This window comes from Trematomus bernacchii, unplaced genomic scaffold, assembly GCF_902827165.1.
Source record: "Trematomus bernacchii unplaced genomic scaffold, fTreBer1.1, whole genome shotgun sequence".
In the NCBI taxonomy this organism is placed as follows: domain Eukaryota; kingdom Metazoa; phylum Chordata; class Actinopteri; order Perciformes; family Nototheniidae; genus Trematomus; species Trematomus bernacchii.
In genome coordinates this window covers 3036546-3047817 of record NW_022987950.1, presented here as the reverse complement: position 1 = coordinate 3047817, position 11272 = coordinate 3036546, and positions in this window count along the sequence as shown.

Sequence of the window (11272 nt, the reverse complement as noted above, 5' to 3'; positions counted from 1 at the left end):
GACATGAAGAAGAGGGGACACATGTTGATGTAGAAGAGACATGAAGAAGAGGGGACACATGTTGATGTAGAAGAGACATGAAAAAGTGCATTTTGCATAATACGTGACCTTTAAAGATAAACTTTTTACATTCATCAGCCTTGGCCACATTTAGTGTTCATTAGCATGCTAACACTAAATTAAGCAGGGGAACACTCAACACCTCCTCCACAATGTTCAGATGATTCTCAAATTACAAAATGACCACCATTGGGCATGCCCTCTTATACACGATCAGCCATAACATTATGACCACTGACAGGTGAGTTGAATAACATTGATTATCTCGTTAGAATGCTACCTGTCAGTGGGTGGGATATGTTAGGCAGCAAGTGAACACTTTTTCTTCAAAGTTGATGTGTTTGGAGCAGTAAAAATGGGTAAGGATGTGAGCGACTTTGACAAGGGCCGACTTGTGATGGCTAGACGACTGGATCAGAGCATCTCCAAAACTGCTGCTCTTGTGGGCTGTTCCCGGTCTGCAGTGGTCAGTACCAAAAGTGGTACATGTCACCAGGATGCACTATGGCAGGGGTGCCCACACTTTTTTGGCTTGTGAGCTACTTTTAAAATGACCAGGGCAAAAATGATCTACCTGTATTAAAAATGCTAAATATATGTATTTATATATGTACTGAATATACTTTAAACATACAATATATGTTGGCTTTTTTCGTTTTACAATTGTATTTATTGTCATTTCCATTCAGTCACAGCCGAGACATGAATGACGTGATTTGGCTCAGTTTAAAAGCCAACACAACAAAGGTGTAAGTGCCGTTACTTAATGTTATTTGTATGCCTTCAACAATACAAGGTTCAAGGTTCTTTATTGTCAATCTGACATAGCTACAGAGTAATTATGTAGTTGAAAATCTTATGTCACAGGCTTCTCCAACAATGCAACATAATAACATAATAACAATAAGAGCAAGAGCAATACAAAAAGAATAATAGTTATAAAATAAAATAAAGTGATGATGTGGAATAGTGCAGTACGAGTCTATATACAAGTTATATGATATATATATATTAGGTATTAGATACATATTACTGAGTAGCAGATGAATGTTTGAAGTTGTTTCAACAGTTCCATTTTTTAACAGTCTCACTGCCCGCGGGAAGAAACTGTCTCCGAATCTTCTTGTCCTTGCCAGGATGCTGCGGTAACGTCTGCCAGACGGCAACAGAAAGAACAGTTTGTGGCTGGGGTGATGGGGGTCTTTGATAATCCGTAGTGATTTCTTCCTGAGCCGCTGGGAGTAAAGGTCCTCCATGGATGGCAGCTCCGTCCTGGTGATGTGCTGTGCAGTTTTCACCACCCTCTGTAAAGCCTTACGATTGAGGTCGGTGCAGCTGCCGTACCAGGCCGTCATGCTGCCAGTCAGGATGCTCTCTATCGTGCACCTGTAGAAGTTGCAGAGTATCCTGGAATCCATTTTGAATCTCCTCAGCCTGCGGAGGAAGAAGAGCCGCTGTCGAGCTTTCTTGGTGATGGTGGTGGTGTGAAGAGTCCATGTCAGGTCCTCAGTGATGTGGACCCCAAGGAACCTGAAGCTGCTGACTCTCTCCACCGTAGTCCCATTGATGGCGATGGGGGCGTGTCCCTCTCCCTGCTGCTTCCTTTCACGATGGTGTTGGAGCTGTGTGTGGCCACGCAGTCGTGGGTGAACAGGGAGTAGAGGAGAGGGCTGAGCACGCAGCCTTGAGGGGCTCCGGTGTTTAGAATCAGGGTGGAGGATGTGATGTTTCCCACCCGCACTGCCTGGGGTCTGCCCGTCAAGAAGTTCAGGATCCAGTCACAGAGGGCGCTGTTGAGCCCAAGGTCTCTGAGCTTGATGACCAACTTGGAGGGCACAATGGTATTGAATGCTGAACTGTAGTCAATGAACAGCATTCTCACATATGTGTTCCTGTTCTTCGGGTCCAGGTGTGAGAGGGCAGTGTGGAGGGTGAGGGCTATGGCGTCGTCTGTGGACCTGTTTGCTCTGTAGGCTCTGTAAACTGCAGGGGGTCCAGAGATTCAGGGAGGGAGGAGGTGATGAATGATTTGACTAACCGCTCAAAGCACTTCATTATGATGGAGGTGAGTGCTACTGGGCGGTAGTCGTTGGGGAAGGTGATTATTGTCTTTTTCGGGACAGGAACGATAGTGGAATGTTTGAAGCATGTGGGGACTACAGACTGCAACAGGGACCTGTTGAAGATGTCTGTGAACACCTCTGCCAGCTGAACTGCACACACCCTGAGAACACGGCCAGGGATGCCATCAGGTCCAGGAGCCTTGTGTGGGTTAACCCTTTTAAAGGATTTACACACATCTGCCCTGTTTAAAACAAAAGGGCAGTGTAGCTCCTGGTCCCTCTGTACCTCCACAGCCTGACTGCTCTCAAAGCGTGCAAAAAAACTGTTCAGCTCATCTGGGAGAGATGCGCACGCAGACACTCCCGCAGCACCCCCCGCTGCTCCTTTGTAGTCAGTCATTGTCCTTAGTCCCGCCCACATATTCCTAGTGTTACAGCCTTTGAAGTCAGATTCCACCTTGTCTTTGTACTGTCTCTTTGCATTTTTAATTGCTCTCCGTACGTTACCATAATGCAACATCTGTTCACATTTATTTAACCCACAATATTTCTGTTATGCTTTCTCTCCGAGGAAAGGACGTTTTCTCAATTTTTTTCTTTCTATTGAGCACTCAAAGACATAAACGATTGTTAATCTGAATATTTCAATATTTTCACCTCCTTTCCCTCACTCGCGTCCCTTCCTTGTGTCTTAGCACCGCCTCCTTAAGACGCGAGCGAGAGACACGAGGAAGAGACGCAAGGACAGAGGAGTCCTCAGGTACAGGGGCGGTTCTAGGGGGGGGGGCAGTGCCCCCCTAACACTGACTTTGGACCCCCCTGTGGCCCCTCTGAAAATGAAAAAAAAAAAAAAAGTTTATGATTAAACGATTTCTTGGCTGACGGAATAGGTGGAACTAACGCTATTTGTCATTCTAGTCGGACTCATTAGAGCGTAAAAAATGTAACTATAAGTATCTGAAATAAATATGTGTACTGAAACAAATACCAATAACTGTATTACATAGTTTTCTCTTATGTGCAATTACTTCATACTGTCTTTGTCGTCCTGCATTTATTGTGCCCCCCTCAGAAAATAACTGGCCCCAGCCCCCCAGTCAAGTTGGTCTACAACCGCCACTGCTCAGGTATTAATTGGGATGTCCTCGTTCACTCCAGCGTCACCATAAACAACGCCCTTTACTTCTGGTGCGCGCAGTTTTACCCGTATACAGTTTTACCCGTGTACTGAAACGGCTTTGTCGCAAAGTTGAGCGGCTGTGGAAAACCACAAATCTCCAGGTACACCGTCTCCATCTGAAGGACCTTTACTGTGATTACAACAATTTGGTCAAAAATGCCCGGGCTACCTATATTTCTAACCTCATCTCCTCTAGTAAGCACAACCCCAGAGTACTATTTAAAACCATAAATACCATTGTAAACCCGTCCACCCCCTCAGTTCCTATTTATTCAAACGACGACTGCGACCGTTTTCTCACCTTTTTTATAAACAAGGTAGCTGATGTGAGGTCGAGCATCACCCCCTCCCACTCCCCCCTCCCTTAGGCAGGCCACGCTGAGTAAGTTCTCCTGCATCACCATAGCCGACCTGACCGATGTAGTGAGCGCTATGAAATCTTCCTCAAGCCCTCTGGATGCCTTACCAACGTCCATGCTAAAATAAGTTTTTTCATGTGTTGCTCCACCCCTGCTCCACATTATAAACATCTCCATTGTCTCTGGCTCCGTCCCATCATTTTTTAAGCAGGCGGTTGTTCAGCCCCTTCTCAAAAAACCCAATCTAGATCCCTCCCTCCCGAATAATTACAGGCCCATCTCAAAGCTCCCATTTGTGTCAAAAGTTTTAGAAAAAGTTGTTGCTAATCAACTCAATACATTTCTGAATGACAATAAAATCCATGACAAATTCCAATCAGGTTTCAGAAAACACCACTCCACAGAATCAGCTCTCCTCAGGGTCTCCAATGACATCATGATCGGATCGGATGCAGGCGATTGCGTGGTTCTGGTGTTGTTGGACCTGAGTGCAGCGCTTGACACAGTGGACCACGCCATCATGCTAGATAGACTCAGGCAGTGGGTAGGCATCTCAGGGTCTGCCCTCCAGTGGTTTGCCTCGCACCTCAGTGGGAGAAGTTTCTCCGTGGCAGTGGGCCCGTTCTCATCACACAGCACTCCCCTATCCTGCGGCCTGCCCCAGGGTTCTGTTTTAGCCCCCCTTCTTTTTGCCCTGTACATGCTCCCATTGGGCCGCTTAATTAGCAAATTTGAGAGTGTCTCGTATCACTGCTACGCAGATGATATCCAGATATACTTCTCCTTCAAACCTGCCAAAATGGAAAATGTAAACACCCTCATCACATGTCTGTCTGCCATTGAGGAGTGGATGTCAAGCAACTTCCTACAGCTCAATGCATCAAAAACGGAAGTCTTGATCTTAGCGGCTGATAACATCGCCTCTAAGGTAGTAAGCCACCTGGGTTCATTCAGTGGTAACATAAGGGCAAACATAAAAAACCTTGGTGTAACTTTCGATCAGTCTATGCTACTAGACAAACACATCAAACTTCTGACCCGTACCTGTTTTTTCCATCTCAGGAACATTGCCAAGCTCAGGGGGGTTCTATCCAACACAGAAAGGCAGATGGCTATCTATCCATGCCTTTATTTCATCCCGGCTTGATTATTGTAATGCTCTGTTCTCCTGCCTCAACAAAACATCAATAAACCGGTTACAACAGGTCCAAAACGCTGCAGCCAGATTACTCACTCGGTCCAAAAAAACATGCCACATCACTCCGATCCTTTCTGCCCTGCACTGGCTCCCTGTCCATCTCAGAACCCAATTCAAAGTATTGGTCTTCACATATAGAGCTGTCCATGGCCAAGCCCCAGCCTACATCAATGACCTGATCCACCCTCACAGCACAACCCGGGCCCTGAGGTCCTCTGAGCAAGGCCTCCTAAGGGTGCCCCGAACCAGGCTAAAGACTCCTCTGTGTGCATTTCAGCAATTGGGACGTCCTTCAACATGGCGTGTCTTGAACGATTTCCGTGTCAAGTCCCGGAGGAGGGGGAGAGAGGAGTCGAGGTATTGAGATTAACCTACTAGAGGCTTCTCAATTCTTAAATCTCCCCTCCTCGACTCCTATCATCGACTCCTATCCTCGAGACTTAGTCCCGCCCACAGGAGATGCGAGCGGAGGACTGAGGAGGGGGACCGAGGAGAGAGGAGGGGAAGCAGCAGGCGGTTAGAGAAATGAGAACTCCTCTCCTCTGAGCGGTCATTTTAAAGAGACGTCCATTAATGATGACAGGAGGCACAGCAGCACTCTGTCTGATGGACAGATGTGTTCATGACAACTTATATATTTACTTTTAATTCATTGACAGTGCGGTATAATGAGACAATAACAGGCTACAGATGCGGACACACACACACACACATATTTATATACATATATACAATTTAAAGTATGAGAGCACTCTCATAATAACGTAACACAATCAGAGACTGGATATATCCCCACCCCCCCCTCTCTCTGGTCGCTGAAATTACGGGCCAAAAGTTGTATTTACAAGTATTAAAAGTAAGCAGAGGACACCAAACCAACTGAGACCCGTCTGTCCGCCGCATCTACGCACTGTACAACACGCACCTACACACTGTACCACACACACACCTACACACTGTACAACACGCACACCTACACACTGTACCACACACACACCTACACACTGTACCACACACACACCTACACACTGTACCACACACACACCTACACACTGTACCACACACACCTACAGCTCCTAAAGCATAATCAGGCTACAGCCGTTGTGTATTTTATTATGTGAAGCACTAAATGGTCTTAGAAAAATATCGACTCTTTGTTTGTAGATATCTACTAAACTAAAGCATACAAATACAGAGAGTAATGTAGGCCTGTTATACTGAGTGATATATATTTTCCACACTGCTCTGCTTTCTGCACGGACCTCACAGCTGTTCTCACTGGAAACATCGCGTCTGATTCAAGCAGTTAATCAAATAATATCCAGGGGATGCATGCAGAGCTGTCATTGGCTGAGATAAGTCCGGCCGTGCGTCACGCCTCTTTGAAACATCTCTGTTGCCGGAAATACATCCGCGGAGGAGCCGTGGAGGACCCATCAGTGTATCCTCGGTTATAGCTCCTCCAGAGAGCCTCCTCGATGCTCGATCCTCGGTCCTCGAAGTGCATTTAGAGAAATGAGATGTCCTTCAACATGGCGCGCTGAAATCAATTTCCGGGTCACTACCGGAGGACCGAGGAGTCGAGGAGTCGAGGAGGGGAAATTCGAGAAATGAGAAACCTTCCATGTGTGTGAAGTAGGGATGTTAAGATTCATCGATTCGCATCGGTGCACCGGCATAAACGTTCAAGATGCGAGTGCACCGGTTGAAAGAGTGCACATCGGCTACAGTTTGGGTTGAACTCGCGATGCATCGATTGTAGCGTCTTTGCATTGGTAAAAAAACGATTCATTCATATAATATCCTCTCATCCTGTCAGCACTCAGCAGAGACAATCTTTGATCTTTGCTTCGCACTACGGAGGCCGAGAGTCTCAGTTATCAACACACATGGAAGTCGAGGAGAAAGAGAAACACAGCGCACCGAAAAATACCTACAAATCAAACGTTTGGCAACACTTCGAATTTTTCAAGAAAGACGGACAACTTGAAAAATCGCTCGCAAATTGTAAACGATGCCGTGCTGCTTTAAAGTACACAAGTAGTACGAGGAACTTAGCGACGCACATAGAGGCAACATGGGGTCTGCGGCTGAAAAGAGAAACCTGAAAGTTAGACATATGAGTTCAATCACTCAGTGAGGTGTTCTGTCAGTGAGAGTGGTGTTTAGTTTACAACCGCCTGTGACTGCCAATAATAGTTTAAATGTCTTCCATACAATTGTAAGCAGTTATGAAATACCTGTTTGTGAAAGGTTATTTGTTTTCTTTATTGTTCCTATAGAAACCACTGCTTTCTGCTCACTGGTGAGTTAGTCTATGAATGAGTGTTAAGCACATCAGGCTGGCAGTTGTATGTGCATTGCACTATGGTAGTTGTTATTTGCACATTGTTAATCCTGGGCAATGCATCCTTAAATTGTTTAACTGTGAGGTGTTATAACATTGAACTGTACTCTGGAGACAGAGAACACTACTACACTTGTGAAAAGGCCAGTTTGTGAAAGGTCCAAGTGTTTTGTTTTTTTAAGGTAAAAAAGAAACAGCATGATGGGATGTGCAGTACTAGTAGAGAGAAGCAAATATGTGAAGCACTTTTTTGTTAATGTATGATTTGCTGCATATAAGGAATAAAACAAAATCCTCTGTCGTACCATATTGAAGTATCATTATTTTGCATCATGTTGAATCGCATCGTATCGCCCCGTATCGCATAATGTTGAATCAAATCGTATCGAACTGTATCGCAACAGGGGTGAATCGTATCGTATCGCATCGCCTGGTGTTTCAAAGGTATCGTTAATGTCTCGTATCGTTGGTAGCGTATCGAGATGCGCATCGTATCGGCCTCAGTGATGGAGATGCACATCCCTAGTCTGAAGAAGCAGGAAATAAAAAGGAACTCACCTTGTGGTATAACCGGCAAGAGAGAAAGCCTTTGAGCTTCATACTGTTTCAGAAATAATCCTTGATAATCCATGATATGGCGTTTCATCACGGCAGAATCTGCCGGTAGAATCTCCCGCATGAGCTCAGCCCCGTCCTTTTTTATTTTTTACACATTTCTTTTTTTTGTAAAGCTTTATACATAAAACCAGCACTTTTGAAACAGGAAGTGAAATAGAGGGATATGAGGCATGGCTAGAATGGGTGATCTGTTTGGTATTTTGACCAAAACACTTCATAGACATGTTTTTTATATATCTTTATATATCTGAGACCTATGCTATTGCCTAAAAATAGCATGATAGGTGACCTTTAAAGTGCATCCATCAGTTCTTTTGTTAAAAATATGTCATCAATTTTCCACATGTTTTTAATTTTGGCATCCTTAAAGGGCCCATGTAATGCTTTTCCGGTTATTACCCGTCCCCTTGTGTGTTATGAAGGTTTTTATGCATGTAAACGGTGTGCAGAGTCAAAACCCTCAAAGTACACCCTGTAGCGAGTAAAACTCTAACACAGAAAATACCTCCCCAAAACGCCTCGTTGGAGATACGTCACTGTCCATTTGATTCTTCCGGGTACCGCATGATGTCATGCGGTACCCGGAACAAAATGGACCAATCCGGAAGAGCTATGGCCACACCCAGCGGCGCTGGCCGCACCCTCTGCCAGCCTAACATTTACTGTTGGAAGCTCTGGTTCAGTTCACAATCGATCCAGTCATGCCAATGCCAAGGACCTGTTTCCTGAAATGTGAGGAGAAATCTGAGCTGTTTGTCCTACCGACGGAAGAACCACGACGAAGTCAGTGGTTGAAATGTCTTTTTAACACTGTTCCTTCAGAGGTTCGAAGAACGTTACTGTGTGCGCGGCATTTCACAGATGAAAGCTTCCAAAACATTGCCCAGTTTTTAGGCCGGATATGCACAGCATTTGAAACTGAAGGACGATGCTATTCCTAGTTTGTTTGGACCGTTTGGAGAAGGGGAAGATTCGGGGAAGATTCGGGTACACAACCTGTAAGTTTGCATTGTTATTTGTGTATTTATCAAACAAGACTGTTTAAATGTGTAAACTGTGTTGGACTGCTAAGCCATTGACACAGTGCTAACTGTGCTAACTAAGTTGCTAGCGTTTCCATATATCAACTCTAATATCAGCAGATGGCCTTACATACATGTATCTCATAGCAGGAGAATGTCTGCATTCACACACAAAATACTCATAGACAGTATACTCCGGGTGATTTACCGTACGGTCAGTCGCGAAACGTAATTACATTATAGCTGGCGCAGCGTGTATGCTACCGAGCTAACCAAGGGAGCTAGACATGGGTTTGCTCGGGAAAACATTTTTGTTATGCCAGCTACAATGAATGTAGCAGACTACCCGTATAAGATTGCAATTGTAAACACGTTCTTGCTAGCCTAATATGAATCACTAGCTTTTGTTCATAGTGGTTTTATTACACTAAACAAGCCCAGCTTACTGGGCTAACGACGTTGCTAGCGTTTAAATATATCAACTACAATGTCAGCAGATGGCCTTACATGTTTGTCATGGCAGGAGAATGTCTGCAGTCACACACGAAATACTCATACAGTATACTCCGGGTGATTTACTGTACATTGTGACAGTACATGTACATACTGCATGTATAGCTAACGAGGCTAGCTATACATGCTAGCGGAAAACAATGTATTCATGCCAGTTACAATGAATGACCGAACGTAGCAGAATACCCGTATAAGATTGCAATTATAAACACGTTATTGCTAGCCTAATATGAACCACTAGCTTTTGTTCATAGTATTTTTATTACACTACATTATAGTTGCCGTTCCTCCGAGCTAACGTTCATATCGTGTTTGCTACCAAAGTAAACAAGAGAGCTAGGTTAGCATATTAGCTGGCAAGCTTACTGTGTTGATTAGATAGATGGATTAGATAGATCCACACTCCTACCACAACTACTACTAACGAATCTAAAACAACTAAGTTTCTCTAATATTTTGTGATTTGCATTTGATTTCGTCCAGCCAGATCCTGGCGGACAATACATGATGGGGACAGGACTACCACACTGATACATCGTCCTAAAAAGCCCCGGCTGCGATAGGCAAGATGCCGACAACGGGGAGGAATGGATGATATACCGTGTATATATGTATATTTATGTTCATTTTGTACATTTCTAAAAATAAAGTTTAATGGAAATACTTAGTAGCCTTTCTTCCCTGAATTATTTGCTCCTATAACATATCATTCATATATAGCAAACCATGATTTGATTTCTCATCAAACAGTAGTAGTTTATTACATGTAAAAATAACTTACTCTTCTATAACAACAGTTGTAGGTACAGTTCGGTTAGTTAGCGTATAAAATATACGGCTGTACCGACGCCATTATAAGACTGATGTTCCGCTCAGATCGAGCCGAAAAAAGCACTGTTAGACATGGGCGGAGCCTCTCTGGTGGTTGACTAATCAGAACAGAGTGGCCGAGCTGACCAATCGGAGCACACTAGGCTCACAGGGAGGGGGGGGGCAAGAGCTCCAACGAGTCATTTAGTGGAGAGAGTGAATACTGCTGAATACACATACTTTACAGAGATGCTGTATGCGAAACCAATGTGAGTTTGGAAAATTGCACAGTATAAATCTATTTTAGTATACCTCAACAATGGAATTATGATCAGTGGAAATGGCCATGACATGGGCCCTTTAAATGACACTCTGTCCCAGAGAATGTAGTCAAGGACCATTGTGAGGCCAACCTTTACCACTGAGTGTGTGGACATCTGGCATTTCTTAAAGGCGGTTAAGTTCCTACACCTCCATATTCCTTCTTTTAAGCAATTAATTACAGCCCACCATTGTTGGTGTCTTTCAGGATCCTTGGGGTCTAAATCGACATAAAGTACATCTTACTCATTGGGTCCCCTATAAAGACCAGTTAACCATGGCCTTACGGTCCCCCACACACTTTTCACACAGGAACAATACCAAAGAAGATGAGCCACATTTTCCTCAAAACGACAATTGAATATGGGGCATTTTGCACGCTTTCGTAGGGAGACAACTATGTGCTGTTTTCCATGCCAAATCCTTATGGGAATTAAAAAGGAATGGTGAGTTTACATTTGTCCATACATGCATGCATTTTAGTTCAGCTAATGTCCCTTTTGGTATTAGGCTTGTAGTCAGTAGGTGCGAGGCTTTTTTCAACACAACTTCTGTTCACAAAGCCTACAGAGGATTTTTCTCTTAAAGAGGGTCACAGCTCTGCCATACAATGCTGGCCTAGTCTCTGCATGGGGGATGTTCAGAGGGGCTCTTCTGCCCATACCAGAAATAAACTTTTGGCCACCCAAAATGTTGCAAAGTGTGTCCAGAGGCTGTTGTTCTTTTCAGATAACACAGCATTTAGAATCGGTGTTAAAAATAGGGCTTCCAGTTTGACCCC